Source organism: Pelmatolapia mariae, linkage group LG18, assembly GCF_036321145.2.
Source record: "Pelmatolapia mariae isolate MD_Pm_ZW linkage group LG18, Pm_UMD_F_2, whole genome shotgun sequence".
Classification (NCBI taxonomy): domain Eukaryota; kingdom Metazoa; phylum Chordata; class Actinopteri; order Cichliformes; family Cichlidae; genus Pelmatolapia; species Pelmatolapia mariae.
In genome coordinates, this window is record NC_086243.1 from 4502385 (window position 1) to 4516430 (window position 14046).

General features: G+C 40.7%; 1 protein-coding gene across 1 annotated transcript in view; it reads right to left on the reverse strand.

Moving 5' to 3' along the window:
- brinp2 (bone morphogenetic protein/retinoic acid inducible neural-specific 2) overlaps positions 1–14003 on the reverse strand; it is a 268975-nt gene extending 254972 nt beyond the window's left edge. The window contains exon 1 of the mRNA XM_063462358.1: positions 13217–14003. The gene's annotated coding sequence lies outside the window, so the exon portion shown is untranslated. The remainder of the gene's footprint in view (positions 1–13216) is intronic.
- Positions 14004–14046: the final 43 nt, after the last annotated feature.

The following is a 14046-nucleotide window of genomic DNA, read 5'->3' on the forward strand; positions in this document are numbered from 1 at the left end:
TGAAATGAAAATCCGTCTGTTTGCCTTTGGGGTTGTCAAAGTCAGATTCACGTGAGCGCTCTTCCCAAAACTTCACACATGAGTACATTCAGAGTCTCGTGTCAGGTTAGTCAGCTGAAACAAGGGAGGCGAGGGCGGGGGTGGAGAGGTTTATTATTTTGGAGTGTTTTCTCATGAATTAAATATGTAATCAGGCGCACAAACACAGCTAGACAATTTCTGAGTTTTAACTTCTGTGAAGCCATGCCAATAACCGAGGAAAAATGCCTCTTTAACAGATAAATTAGCATTATCAGAGTCACAGCAATTTGGAGCTCACGCCCTTTCCCTACATAAGGAAGTTAGTTAGTTAAGCTTCAAATTTCCCTAAAACAACAAAAGCAGGAATGATTAAATATCACTTATATTATAGTCTCAATAGGAATTTTAAGGAACACAAAACTTATCCTGCACATAACTGTCTATCTAATGTAACACAATGCTTTTAAATATTAATATTCAAACAAATATTACAGTAAAATGGTATACATTTTTAAATATGACCCAAAAAATTGATTGTGAATTGTGGCTGCATAGACCTCCACAAATTACATTAATTTCAAATGAAAAGAATTGAATGTAATTCATTTCATTTGAATTACATTCAATTCTTTTGGCCAGTAGAAGCACTGCAGAACAACACTGCGACACAAAAGACGCAAAGCCCTGACAAAATATTACTTTTGTTTGTAGTTTTTCGACTGATCACATAATAGACAGACAGACAGACAGACAGACAGACAGACAGACAGACAGACAGACAGACAGATAGATAGATAGATAGATAGATCATCATCAAGATGTCATGCCTTATTCCTGTACCAAAGACATCTGTGGCACTGACCTCTCACATCAAAAAGACCATGGAAAGACTCATCCTCGATCAGCTCCGATCTATAGTCAGACCACATCAGGATCCCCTTCAGATCACTTACCAGCCCCTTCTCAGAGTCGAGGACGCCAACATCTACCTGCTCAATCGTGTCTACGCCCACCTGGATCAGCCTGCAGGCACTGTGAGGGTCATGTTTTTTGGTTTTGCCATTGCATCCAATACCATCAGGTCAACCCTCCTGGGTGATAAGCTGACAGCGATGCAGGTGGATGCCTTTCTTGTGTCCTGGATTGTTGATTATCTGACAGGAAGACCACAATATGTGCGTCCTCAATATTGAGAGTCTGAAAAGGTGATCGGCAACACAGGTCCACCACAAGGGACCGTCCTCTCCCCTTTCCTCTTCACCCTCTACACCATGGACTTCAGCCACTGCACAGACATCTGCCACCTTCAGACGTTTTCTGATGACTCTGCTTTGGTTGGATGCATCAGTGAGGGTGATGAGATGGAGTACCAGGCTGTAGTTGACTTCTTTGTTTAGTGGTGCAAGGAAAATCATCTGCAGCTCAACATGACAAAGACCAAGGAATTGATTGTGGACTGTAGGAAGACCAGGAAACATGTGAGCCCTGTTCAAATCAGGGGGTCAATTTGGACATTGTGGAGGACTATAAATACCTCAGAGTACACACTGATAATAAACTGGACTGGGTTATAAAAAGCCCTGCACCCTACAGGAAAGGCCAGAGCCATCTCTATTTTCTAAGGCGGCTGAGGTCCTTTAACATCTGTCGGACAATGCTCGGGATTTTCTTTGAGTCTGTTGTGGCCAGTGCCATCCTCTATGCTGTTGCATGCTGGGGCAGCAGGTTGAGGGTTGCAGATTGTCAACAAACTCCATAAACTGATCCACAAGGCCAGTAATGTTGTGGAAATGGAACTGAACTCCCTTAAGGTGGTGTCGGAGAGGCGGATGCCCAAGATATATACAATGCTGGACAATTCCCACCCACTTCATGACGCGCTGTCCAGTCCAGGCTGGCATGTTCAGTGAGAGACTGGGATTACCCACAATGCACCATGACACAAGAAATCATTCCTGCCTTTGGCTATCTCCCGGTACAACTCCTCCATCCAATGCACAGTACACAGTGCAATAGTTACACCCTTTTGCACATCCTCTACAAAGTTTTACAATTTACAGTAAAATACCAATCATAGATATTTAATCTCTGTAATATTCTGGATATTTATAACTGAGCTACTGTATATGTTACAGCTATTTCTTATATTTGCAACTTTGTAATATATTATTACATATATGGTTTGATTTAGTTCAGTCTGTTACTGTTCTTATTGTCTTGGAGCTACTGTAACCACACTATTTCCTCAAGGATTAATAAAGTATTCTGATTCTGAAACGTGCCAATCAAGCAGTCGGTGTGTTAGTGCATGTGTTAGAGGAAGTGCTGCATATAAGTACTGTATAAATGGGTGAACATAGTTTGTAGTAAAGTGCTTTGAGTGGTTGAACTGACAGGATAAGCACTATATAAAAGCAGTCCATTTGCCAGTTCATTTCCTTGAGGACATAAGATTTCAGATTCTTGTACCTTAATAAACCACAATATCATGTTTCACTTTCCAAAATGGCATGATGAAATAAACCGTCAATTGCCCATTTGCTGAGTTACAGCTAATGGAGCAGCAGCCACAGGCTGAGCCAAGGAATGGCCAGAGGCGGAAATGGCTTCAATATGCTAAGCCTGGCTACTCCTCTGGCCACTGCACACAACCAATGGTAAACCCATTAGGGGACTGTACATAAACCTCAAAGAACTTCAGTTACATACAATAAATGCTATTTTTGTAGCAGTGTTGTTATGGAAGCATTTCTATGGCTATCCTACATATTTGTAACAGCACAACCAATCATCTATTTATGTAGCCTCATCAATAATCGAAAAAGAATAACTAAAGAAACTATTGCATATTCTTTTAACCAATTCACAGTTACATTAAAAAAAGCTTTTAAGCTTATTATATATGAGTCCTAATGGTTCTGTAATTCTGTGCAAGCGAATGATTTAAATGAGTGACCAAATGTAAAGTTGCACTTGTGGTCAGCTGACAGAAGTGCATTAATTAGTCTCTTACCTTATTTCCAGTTTTGTCCTTATCATATCCAGGAAAGAAAAGCAGACACTCGAGCTGCTAAATATTCCTGCAAATTCATAAATTCGTAACCACACTTGTCTCCTGTCTGCTGTTTAGTGATTGTTACGTTGTGTAAAGTGGGTCTACCAGCTGGTCATGTTTGATGTGAAATAGCCCAAATACACTAAACCAGCAAGATACAAAAGGCAAAAAAGCTGCACAAACTCGTGTTTGCTTATGATCGCCTCGTGTAGGCTGATATCTGAAGCCGCAGGGAGTGTAGGATCTGGTTTCCTATGATGCCACAGGTTCCACATCCCTGCACAACAGCTCCTCACATATGTAATCACAGTGACACATGCTTCCACTGGGGTCGGGCAGGGACATGCCTAAATGGATGAGGAAGCTATTATCACCTCTTCCCAGATGTTCTTGGCAGAGTCTTGGGCTGATGTAGCAGTGATAGGTTTTTAATAAGCACGCCCGATCATACGACTTCATTCCACTTTGAAGCAAGGGAATACAGCCGATGTTTGGCTGTAAAATGTATTCCGGGGGCAAAGGAGTAACTTACTGATGTAAGAGACAAGGTGAAGTCATGCTGTTTGATTTTTTTTCCTTTGCATGGTTGGAAAATTCACTGCACTCCATGCATGATGTAAAACACCATGAATATAAAGTAGTGTGACCACACTCTGACTTCCTCTAGCTCGTTTCGCTCCTCATACTATCAAAACTTCATCCTGTAGAGCCTTGAGTGAATGCTTACACAAGCACTGAGCACACGAATGCCGATAAAGTGGGTCAGGAAAGTACAACTGGTACATTTCAGCAGCATAACCTGTTTGGCGTACCGCAGGTAGTGTGTGTGTGTGTGTGTGTGTGTGTGTGTGTGTGTGTGTGTGTGTGTGTGTGTGTGTGTGTGTGTGTGTGTGTGTGTGTGTGTGAGTGAGAGAGCAGGAGGTGGTGGTAGGATTAAAAGTCCTTTAAGAGCAACAGTAAAAATCAATGGAGAGAGTTTGGTTGTCAGAGCCAATGAATCAGGAGGATATAGCTCAATACGCGGATCAATGGCCCAACCTATAATCATTGTATTTCTCACTGCTAAATGTCTTTCCTGATCATTGTTGGGAAGCAGAGAGGAGCAAGGAAAAGGTGAGAGAAAAAGCTCCTCATGCAAGTCCTCAGATGTTGTACTGCTGGATGGCTTATAAATATTGTACTGCTTTAGTGCTGAGAGAGTTTACTGTTCCTTAATGTTCCTACTTCTAGCGTTTGACAGGGACCTGGGTGACAAGTTTTACACTCTGCATCATTTATACATGAATTTATGGCAAGAATGCACTACATTTTTATGCAAATGTACTAGTTTCTATTGCTAAAAGATAGAGGAAAGTAGAAATGCAATCCATTTGGGGGGGTTTTGCTTTAGTAAACATGGATGCATGTTAATGTATGTCAGTACTCCAAAAGAAAAAAAAAACCCTGTGACTCACTGAAAGTGATGAGTTTTCTGCATTGCAGCAACAGCAATTTACTTGGCGATGAAAAGGAGAACTGAGCAGGGAAGGGTTTCATCATAAAGACAAAAGCAAAATCTTTTTTTCACAAAAGAATTTGAGAAGTATGAGCTGATGAACTGATGGATTTTGACGCCTCGTTACGTCATAAAAAAGGCCACTTATAAATATCTGGGACTCATTTGTTGTTAACATTCATTCAGCAACATTCAGTTCTCATATTTGATGCACTGAGTTTGTGTAAAAACCCAAGCTACTTTGACAAGGGCCACATCACCGTGGTTTCACATACTCTTGGTCAACACTGGTGAGGATCAAAGTCATCTGATTATTCGTACCTGACCACATCTGTGTTGTTGGAATATAACAGTTCCAACAGTAGCTTCTTAGTTTTTCAGTTAACAAACTGGACTGGTGACGCAGCATCTGAAGCACCATCTCATTTATGACACTGGAATTTGGGTTGCGGTATTCAACAATTTATCAAACTGAAAATGACTTCACTGAATAAACAAGAGTAAATATGAAGAAAGACTGTTTGAAATTGCTTTTCACCCACTCTGTGACAGCCGGCTGTATACCCCCGTGTTCAAGTGCGGTCAATTGGAACAGCTAAACACTTTCGGCCTCACATATGGTCGGGTAACAAGCCTTGCAAACTGGTCTGCTCGAAGCAGACTCTACACAAGTAACTAAATCACGAATTGTCCACCAAGCATTAAAGTCTGGGTTTGTAAGAATCATTGTGCGTGACAGATATGTAACTTACACTTCATGGGGTTTGGGTAGATTAAAAGGCTTTCTGATATCAAAACAGCCAAGAGTAAATACAATCACAAAGTGCTGAAGACATATTTGAGACAGAAAAGCGTTTTATGCTGTGGTTCAATTTAGCTCACCTGTGAGGAGTGCAGCTTTTTTTCTTCTTCATAGAATAAAATTTCTTATTTCCTCTACGTTTGTATCTCTTGAGCAACGGCTTCATATGCAACATGCCATCATCTTGACAAAAAGACAGTCATCAGAGTAGCAGGGCAGATGCAATCAAGGTTGTGATTTATTTTTCCAAAGAACTCATTCTGCTTCAGCAAATCAAAGCTAAGTCAAAGACAAATATTACAAGGACAAAAGACATATTCAAACATTATTAGGTGAGGTAATGAGCAGTGTTTTAGGAATACTAACGCTTCAAGCCCTGTTTAAGTGTGGATTCTCAAATCATACCATACATGTACAGGTATGGATGGTAAGACTTCTGTAGGTCCAGTAAAACTTCTGTCACAATGATGCGAAACATCCTCCAAACCCAACATACACTATTCAATATGCCAACATGTGGCTCAAGCTATGGCTTGGCTAACTGTACATGAAAAATGTATTAAACTATTAATCTGGACTGCATTCAAATGTGGGGCACTTGAAACAACGAGTTAAAAGGGGGACACAGGAAAGTGGGAAAGATGAGGAAAAATGGATGTGCATGTATTTTTCAAATGTAAAAGCATCTCTTGGGTAAGGAGTGGCATACTTTGAGACGATCAACAAATCCAAGTGTCCTCTAGGCATTTCCTCTTTCTGTTTAGTTGCTCAGTTTAGTCATTTCGTTCGCTGACAGAGCCGTGATAAGAAAGTGGCCATTTTCACACACATTTTGTTCTTAACCTTCCTGAAACACATGTCTGAAAAAAACAATTTCCTCAAGCCTTTTGGGAATGACAGTCCAATCCCTCAACTGATTTTGCAAAGAAAAACTCATTAATGAGACAGACATTTTTCTACACAACTCAACAGCTTAGTCCATAAGAATATTTGGAAGCGGCTTATAAAAAAAAAATCCTCCATGGATTAAACAAAAAGGAAAGCTCAGTTTCTTTTTTCTTTTTTTTCTACAGAGCGGTAAAAAGAGTATTAGACACACCCCACCCACACGCACAACACGCACACAAATGCCCCCTGACTCTCACCCACCCCCTGTGTAGATTGAAATGTCAGCAACGCTTTGGATTGTTACGGTCCACGTTGGAGCCTGGCTCAGGATTAATGTACATATGGGAAACAATGGAGCATCTACAATGCTCACTCAGACAGATTCTCCATATCCCCTCCTACTGTAGCTGCAGTGGGATGCATGTGGCTTCTCCTTATAAAGAGACGAGCACTTTGATGTAGAAAGAGAGGCAAGGGGGCAGAGGGACCGACAAAGAGGGAGTTTAACTGCCTTTCATGTCTCCCCTTCCCTGCACCCCAACACTCCACTGTCTTGCCTTAAACAAGCCACTAAAGTCAGACACATCTACGGGTTTTGCCACTGGAGGCGTGTCAGTGCCACAGATTGGAGCAGTGGTGGTGGTTGCTGCTGGTGTTGGGGGATTTTGTTTCATCTTCTTTTTCCCCCTAGAGGTGCAGTTTCTAAAGACGGCCACAAAAACAAGCAAGATAAAGAAAAATCGGAGTCTTGGATAAAAGGTTCAGGGAGCTCAGTATTGTGGCTGCAGGCAGCACTAATTAACAGGTCACTCCTATTGAAGAAAAAAAAAGCACATGCACAGTTTTAATCCAGCTACTTACTGTTGAGTTGGGGGGTTTCTTTATTTTTGTCCATATCTCACTATTGGACTAGTAAATGATGTTCTCTGATATAAGTGGCCACCTCCTACAGCTACACTCTCACATACAACTTGACGCTTTGGTGCTCTCGGCACTCCCATTTACTCTGAATGGAGTGATGTTATGCATTGTTGAACTGAAGTGTGGATCCGTTGTTTCACTTTACCTGCAGTAATTTCACCAAAGAGTTCTGCGGAGTTTACAGTTCCAAGCACAAGTACAGTTTCCAGCCAATCACATCAAGGGCAAGGCACTCGTTTATGTTGCTTATAGCTCGGCTTTAAATTGAAGGACAAGTTGAACTTTGCAAAGGGACGTTGTAGAAAACCTGATATCAGAGGCTGGGATAGCTGCTCTATGGATACATACATGGATAACTTTCAGTTATGTAAGAGAAAGACAGTACAACAGCGACTCCTCACACAGACTGCATCTGAAATAGTCTACAAGTTAGTAAGAGTTGTTATACAATAGTGTGGGCAGAGTCCAACTATCCTATGGAGCAACATAAAAACACAAGTACAAAAACAAACTGGGATCTCTCTAGAATCATCTCTTGTGTACAACCAGGATGATTTAAACATTACAACTTTTAGTGAAATGTAAAGACTGTACATCTTAGAGAGCACAAAGCACAGCTCAGTGTTACTTTATTTGCTGGCTTCTTATTTTGAAGCTTCGTACAAAGTCTTTGTAATATGATGTGCTTAATCAAGCTGACATAATGACTCTATAACAGTTAACTTGGCTTCCTTTCATCAGCAGACAGGTTAATTAATTCACTGAATTAGTAGACAGTTAATTTGTTTCATGAAATGATTAGATTTTCTTTAATTTCATGACTGTAATTGAAAGTCTCAATTTGACCAGCTCAGTCAATGCAGGTGTTTGAACCTACAGCAGGATGAATCACAATGCATCCAAGAGAAGATACAGCCTGCTGCTTTTGTCTATACTGAATCTCCCAGGGATGTGGATTCACATCAGTTCTCCCATTGACACTGGCAACAATGCAACAAGCAGATTGTTGCACAGATCTAAAATGATATTGTATGTCCATCAATCAATAATCAATTACTTGATGTGCCCCATGCAGCACGCTCCTGTGCAGCTTGAGTTCATTGCTTAAGATTTTTCACAGTTCAGACATACACAGCACAGACAAACATCATGTGGGTCAATCAATAATTCCAAATTGCGTTCCTCTATGGTTTACAAAAGGTTGGCTTTGAAGTATATGTTATACATACACTAGAGCAAATGTTCACTTTAGACCTCTATGAAAGAACTTCATGAACCATAACCATCATGAAGGCAGAATTATTATTTTTTATTTTCTTTTTCTTTCTTTTATTTTTTTGTTGCTGCAAGGCTAATAGGTGCTCCTGGTTTAAGCTAGGTATACCTGGATGTGATCCTGCAATTTCTACAGTGACAAACTTTAAGATTTAATTAAAAGATGAAATCACAGGTTAAATGAAAAAGGAAGGCTCTGGTAAGATGAGTACTAGACTTGTGCAGCTTTAACTCTTTACCACTTACATCTGCATTGGGATTTGCAGATATAACAATGACTTCTAAAGTAAAGTATTCTTTGGTAATAGCCATATAACACTAACACAGATTTAAAAGTAAATTTGCTCTTAAATTCACAGTTCTCTTATTCAAAACTTCCCCCATGAAATTCACAATAAAAGTTTTAACTTTAATTTCCATGAACTCAATTACAAACATAATGACATTATAGTGCACAGGGAAAGAGTACGTACAAATGATCATATTTGACATGGTGGAAACAGTCTATTTTTAGCATTCAGGATTAGAAAAAATCATCAGTAATTAATTATTCTTTGTTATAGTTGTCTCAGATCAATTTTGAGATATACTATTATATTAGATATATAAATTACCTATATAAATTAACAGTCAAATAAGACCGTACTATTAAGTCAACTTTATCTTGCAAGATTTTATCTCAATAATATTCTTGTTTTTACACCTACATTATTTTATTCACATATAGAACTTTTAGTATTATATACTTAATGTGTTATATATAACACATTAAAGTCATGATGTCACTTTTAATAATAAGCCATCATCATAACTTCCGTGACTGCAAAGAAAAAAGCATCATTTTGAGCTTGGAAGAGCAAAGGTTTGATATTTTAGGAAATGTGATTTTTACTTTCTTGTTTTGAAATAAGAAGACTGAAGGCTACAGTAAATTATTTTAACTTGGCACAAAGGCTGGACACAAACAGCTAGCCTGGCTTTGTCCAAAGCAAGTAAGTAAATAATTATGCACAAAGCTTAATACGCTATTGACTAGGTGCTAAGCAACACTAACACTCTCTAGCCTGTACTAAGAACTTCTCATCGTGCCACAAGAGTAGATGGGTGTATTTTCCAAAATATTGATTGATTTAACTAATTATCGGAAAAGTCCATTAGTTTCCAGTCAATTAACTACCCGATAAACTGGCTAATTGTTTCAGCCACACTAAAAAATACAGTGAAACGGAATTATCCAGTGTTTCATGTCCACTGGTTCATTAGTGGAGGAGAAATTTGGTATTTTCTCAGCCATGCCTGTATAAAATGCACTGGGCTGGTCTAAGCACAGCAAATAGAGCCTATAGAAAAAGGCACCTTTGTGTATTTATGAATAACTTTATTTTCAGATGCTTCCACAGTCTGACTCGGGCATTTAAAAAAACGCATATATGACTTGTGTTGAAAAGAAAAGCTCACAGTGCAGCCAGGTGAGACAGGGTGCAAATCTGAAAGAGAGCTATTATGTATCAATCATTGAAAAGGCTGAATTCTCAATAACTCCACATGTCCTTGCAGTTTGAAGGACACAGCTGTATCATATGCACTAGAAAAGCACGCAGGCTGAGTGCGGACATTTACATTTATATACATGCATTTAGCTGATGCATTTTTCTGAAAAGCAATTCACAATAAAGGCAACATTAGATTTAGCTCGGACGTTTACGTCACTTATGAAGCAGAAGAAAGGTCACAGATGGAGTATCCCGAAATAATCCACTGGTGTTTCAGAGATACGCAAACGACGTGGATATCATTGTTCACTTCCCCAGTGAAAGCTTTGTTTTCGCAATTAGTTCCAATTTGTTTTCAGCTGCTGCTTTAAGGAGAGGTCCTGGTTTGGGTTCCAATCGTAACACTAAAGCTCCACTTTAAGAAATGACACAAAAGTGAGCCCAATGCATTAATTAGGTGTCCTGATGAAGGCTAATGAGTGGGACTGAGATCAGGCTAAGTGATACTGTAAATAGAAAATGTAAGGAGAAATCAGTGGAAACAATAGGACCTAATAACAACAGCCAAGCTGATTTCCCTTATGGAAAGGGGGTCAGTGGACTAGGAGGTGTTCTATCTCTTGTCACTGACTGTGGAACAACTGAGCACCACCGAAAGCAGACATCCACAGACATGGATGATACCAAATGTTAAATTAATCTTATCTGGTATAAGGTCTCATAAGGTCTGAAAGATGTTGTGGGAGCCAATTTATATCAACAAAGGATTATTGTAAGCACATAAACTTCTTTACAGAGCGATGTACTCCTGCATGGGTGCACTGGTTCTTAAGTGGGGACCAGCAGGAGCCTTTAAAAGGATTCTCCAAGGTCCTAAACACAGTGCAAAGTTGTTTGTCTTTGCTATTTTATATTGCTACTGGAATGTTACCACAATGATAGAATGCATTAAGGTGTTTTTTTTCCCTTTAAGCCTGCCTGCATTAGGGTATCTGATGAATCACAGGTTTCATTCCACCTACGGAGGCTGTATGATTCTCAACCAAAGAAACAAACAGCAACAGCACTGCATTAGAATACAAGTGAAACCAAGCTCCCTTCTACACATCTGAAGCAGTGAAATGTGCGATCGAATGCAAGGCTTTAGGCAGTGATTTAATAAACATGCACACGGACTTAATGTGAGCACTCGGACATTCATTTCTCCTGAGACGGCAGAAAGGCTAAAAAGGAGAAAAATTAAATACTTTAGTGGGAAACTTTCTGCATCTAATTTCTTAATAATCGCTGTTTAATATATTTTTTTTGATAAACCGTTTTTCTAAACATCTCATTATGTAACTTCCTCTCCTCTATCCAGGATGAACCCTGCCACTCGCCCTAGGACAGCTGGGATAGGCTCCAGCCCCCCTGTGACCCTGAATTGGATAACCGGAAAAAATAAATGGAAGGATTGATGGATGGAATTCTTTATATGGATGCTTTTGTGAGAGAAAAGTTGTGGTATTGCGATGCGATGTTTTTCTAGATTATACTGTTCAATATTATCTGGACAGTATCAACTTCAGTGAATCATAGTGACAATATTATTGTCGGTTTCAAATACATTACATACAAATACTTTCTGCATTTCTTTGTTACAATGATGTTCTATAACGTAGTTTTGATAAAGGCTGTGTTCCAGACCGAGTGCTCAAAGTTTGACAAATATGGAGCTCAAACAGCAAAGAAGGCTTGCAAATTGGTTGCATTATGGGAAATGGAGGATTTTGACACAAGAAAGGATAAAAATGGCAAATTATTTACCTCAACTAGAATTCAGTGGTTCCTTTTCGGTCTCTCTCAGGAAAATCTCTGAAGTTCATGGTGATTGTTTTAATGTCGTGTTATTGATTTCAGTCATACATTGGTATCTACTGTACTGCACTATAGCGGAATAATTGAATCGGAGCCCAAAAGCATAACAATATCGATAAGAAATGGCTGCAGTTTAGTGCGTGTGTCAACTCTCTCAAACGGCCACTTCGCCCGCACCCATCGCTGGTCGGAGCGTTCAATATCACTTCTCACTTTGTGAAGTTAGGACGGCTCTGCGCTCACGCTCTTTTTACAAAACACGTCATTATGAGCCCGCTGTGTCCTGCACTCACCCTTTCATCTGCAGGCTCTTCCAGCGAGCGTTCGTCAGCGCGTCACTGCTGTTTAAACGCAGGCAGGGAAAACGGGAAGAGCTGTCCTCTCTCCAGGTGAACGAGTGTGAGCGTGTGGGTGTGTGCGCTGATTGAATGGTGCATTATTTAACGATGGAAAACTGATCTCTTTCGGTGAGCAAGTGTCCCGCTCCCAGAGTTGGGTTTTCACCTTTTTCACTTCTTCTTCCTCCCCCATTATTTGTTTGACTGGACCCAATACGGAGGGAAAGGAATATACATATATATATATATATATATATATATATATATATATATATATATATATATATATACATATATATAGCACACAGCTGCCGAGGCAGCACCTCGTCTTCTCTGAGGATTTCTTACTTACAGTAGTCTCGACAAAGTAGCTGACAGGTAAATGTGCTTACATGGTTGAGCGAATTTGTGAGAAATTGTGCGGTGCGTGGCAGGCATTCAGGGTGACTGATGGAGCAACAATCTCGCGCGCACACACACGCGGAGGCAGAGAAAGACACACTGGGAGGAGAGAGGCAGGCAGGAAGGTGTTCACTAGTTAGAACAGCGAGATTTTTTTTTCTGTCCGCACACTCACACACACGATTGTGAGGTTGTTATACATACACTACAATTTAGCTGTCATAAGCTGCCAAAGACACGCGTTTCCCAAGCATGACGAGAATGTAGACTCTGCGGGTTGAAGCGGAACACAATTGCGCACATTTTTATTGGGAACATGCGCAATGTATTAGGGAAAAAAAGGACAAATAAAGACCCACGTGTGAGCGCCAGTATTTATTTACGCATTTTTTCAGGGCGTAAAGTTGCTTAAACGGGCAAAACAAGCGTCCTGTCACATTCACCTGAATTGCAATCTCTTCATTTTTCTCTCATCTCTTATCGATCATGCGTCACTAACCCTCCTGGACCCACATTGTCTTGTGCGTATCAACCCGGAGTGAGCTGTGCGTAAAAACGCACCTGGCAGCGATCCTCTACTATTCCCCCCATTTGATTCCCCCAGTGTACACACACACACACACACACACACACACACACACACACACACACACACACACACAAACTCACCCAGGGTGTGAACGCAGGTCCTCCCCGCGCGTCTCTTGATGTTTGTTCGTGTATCTCGTAAAAAGAGAGTGGAAAACCCGGGCAGCAAAGGCGTTAAAGAACTGGTGGACGGCAGCTAAACGCCGCCGACTTCCCCCTTCTTCACCTCTTCCTCCTCCCTTCTTTTACTGCTTTCCTCACTCCTCCCCTCTTTCCCGGGGCAGGTTGAACAGCGGCTGCAATAATCCAGACATTGTTCTCTTCATCAGCTCGTTTTAAAGTAAAGACTGGACTGGAAAGGACTCCCGATTCTCGTTAACTTGGGAGTTTTGAGGAATTTTCCTTTCAGACTGGAGGTGCTGTCCAGTGTAATCCGAGCTCAGGAAAGGTCTGAAAGAACAGCCCACAGACTTACAAAGCTCCGAATGAAGCTGGAGTCAGACCTGGAGTTGAACTATGACTGCAGGTGGCGCAAAGGGGAGAGAAAGTTTGCTTTCAGTTTAACTAAAAGAATAAATAAAATAAATAAATAAAACTGACACTTGGCGAGAAAATGAAAAATAATCCCTGCAGGACTGGTTCTTCTCGCACTTGCCTCTCACAGATCAAACTCCCTTTAGAGGGACCGTAGCGCACCTGCGGCCGGAATGGAGACGCGCAGGTATCCACAGACTGAGCCCCCTCCTCCCCTCTCTCTGTCGATTTGATTCCGCGTTATTATTCCGACTCTCTCTGCGTGACAATCATCACTCAGTGTCAAACCTGGCGTTGCTTCTCCAGGAAGCTAAGGAAAGCGTCTCTATTCATCGGCGCTCTCCTCTGTGTCTCCCTCTCCCTTTTCCCCCAACAAG